At 47.6% G+C, this 2,212-nt stretch overlaps 1 non-coding gene across 1 annotated transcript; it reads right to left on the bottom strand.

Annotated features, from left to right (window-relative positions):
- Window positions 1-1,833: 1,833 nt before the first annotated feature.
- LOC123954786 lies at window positions 1,834-1,938 on the bottom strand. The gene has a single exon (XR_006821151.1). It is a non-coding gene; the product is annotated as a U6 spliceosomal RNA (small nuclear RNA).
- Window positions 1,939-2,212: the final 274 nt, after the last annotated feature.

Genomic DNA, 2,212 nt, shown 5'->3' with positions numbered 1-2,212 from the left:
CCTCAACCTTTCAATTTTTCCTTTTCATTTTTTAAAAATTATTTATTTATTTATTTATTTGACAGACAGAGATCACAAGTAGGCAGAGAGGCAGGCAGAGAGAGAGAGAGAGAGAGGAGGAAGCAGACTCCCCACTGAGCAGAGAGCCCAACGAGGGCCTCGATCCCAGGACCCTGGGATCATGGCCTGAGCCTAAGGCAGAGGCTTTAACCCACTGAGTCACCCAGGAGCCCCTCCTTTTCATTTAGATGTTAAATATGCAATCATCCAGGGACACCAGAAGGGATGAGTTGGTTTGGGGGAAGGAAACTTTGGAAACAGATGTTTATGAAGATGGGTCAGATTTGGATGGGCCCAGAAATCAGGGCTAGGTGGTAAGGATGGTGGAGCCTGGAAAGAGAGTGGGTTGGAGAATGGACAGCCCCTGTGGCACACAGGAGGCTGTACTTGTAGTACTCCACTGTGGAATTTCCAGCCCTTCCAGCTCAAAAGAATTTTTGGTATTTTGGGGGGGCTATTAGTTTATGAGAGAAAGATTTCACAAAGGAAGGTCAGGAAGGGCCTTCCCAGGGAAATCAACACTTTGCTGTGATCATCACATTACAGAGTCTGATTTAAAATTTTGCAGATCTAGGGGCACCTGGGTGGCTCAGTGGGTTAAGCATCTGCCTTTGCTTAGGTCATGATCCCGGGATCCCGGGAACGAGCCCCACATTGGGCTCTTTGCTCAGTGGGGACCCTGCTTCTGCCTCTGCCTGCCACTCCCCCTGTTTGTTCTCTCTCTCTGTATCAAATAATAAAACAAAAAAATCTTAAAAATTTTTTTTTTGCAGATCTAGGACAGTGATGATGGTTGCACAACAGTGCGAGTGAACTTATATTTGAAAGATAAAATGTTAGATTTTATGTTATGCATATTTTACCACTATTCAAATGTTTTGCAGATCGGGAAACCAGATCCCAGGGCCTGGAATGTTTCCATCTAGCCCCTAAGATACCACTTTTCCTGTTATTGAAAGATCTGAGACACCCCATTGGTAATCAGAAACTCTTACGGGGAGCCTGGGAAGTGGCTGCGGAGGTCGGAGATGTTTTTACTTCTGACTATGTGCGTACGGCTCTGTGGCAGCTGGGAAACTGACCAGGAGACTGTGTCCCTGTCCTCACCTGCCTAATGCCGTATAAATACCACCAAATTCCTGTTGTGGATGGTCTCCTTTTGTCAAAACCCTGCAGGCCATCCCTCTGTTTGTTGGTACACATGACGGAGTTCAAGTACAGGGTAGCTGGGTGCCGCTTCCTTGGGTTGTCCATGGTGGGGAGGTCTCAGCTGCCAGCTACAAGGAGACCAGAAGGGTGGGTAGAGGTCAGCCCCTAACTGGAAGTTCACAGTCAGCTACACATCTCTCGTGACCTGTCTGCTTTTAAGTGGCAGACCTTACTCTTGTTGGATTCTCACTAGTTTTTTTCTCAGAAATTAACGTTATGAAGAGCCTCTGGGGGCCTCTCCTACCTGATCCTTTGCCCTGGGGCCTTGTCTTCCCCTTTCCCACTTCTCCTCACCAGGAAAACCCGTTTCTCCATTCTCCATGCCTTGTGTGAGCACATCTCCAGCACAGGAGAAGGGGACCTGGGGGCCTTGGTTATTTTTTGTTTAGGACTAGCATAAGGTTGAGGCATGACCAACCAAACACAAACCTGAGCCCACGGAGAGCTTAGATTTTAAAAAGTGCTCACCAAGTCTTCCCAAGCGCCACCTTTCGCCGCCCTTCCTTTCACTTGTCTTGACATCTTTGGACTTTATCACCTCCTTCCATCCTGATTTTTCTTTTTTCAAACATGGAACACCTCGTGAATTTGCATGTCATCCTTGTGCCGCGCGCACACCGACCTTCTCCGCATCATTTCAATTGTAGTAAATGCTCTGCCATAGCAAGCACCCGCCATTCGGATGTTGAGGGTCACTTGACTGTCTTGCGCAGCTGCCGTTTTCTGTCCCCTGCCTGATGCACACAGGGTCCACCGTTGTGGTTCTGCCCACTCTGGGCCCCTGGGGAGGGCACCGAGCAAGATCAGCTTAATTTCTCCATCCACTTTGCCAGGACAGTCTCATTAGGAGTCCATTACACTTTGAAAATGCTAAAACCAAATCACTCCATTCTCTCTCTGTCTCTCTCTCTTTTTTATGGAAATCTTATTTTTTCAAGATTTT

The sequence above is a fragment of the Meles meles genome, chromosome 12, assembly GCF_922984935.1.
Source record: "Meles meles chromosome 12, mMelMel3.1 paternal haplotype, whole genome shotgun sequence".
NCBI classification, from domain to species: Eukaryota; Metazoa; Chordata; class Mammalia; order Carnivora; family Mustelidae; genus Meles; species Meles meles.
This window is presented reverse-complemented; position numbering and strand designations above follow the sequence as displayed.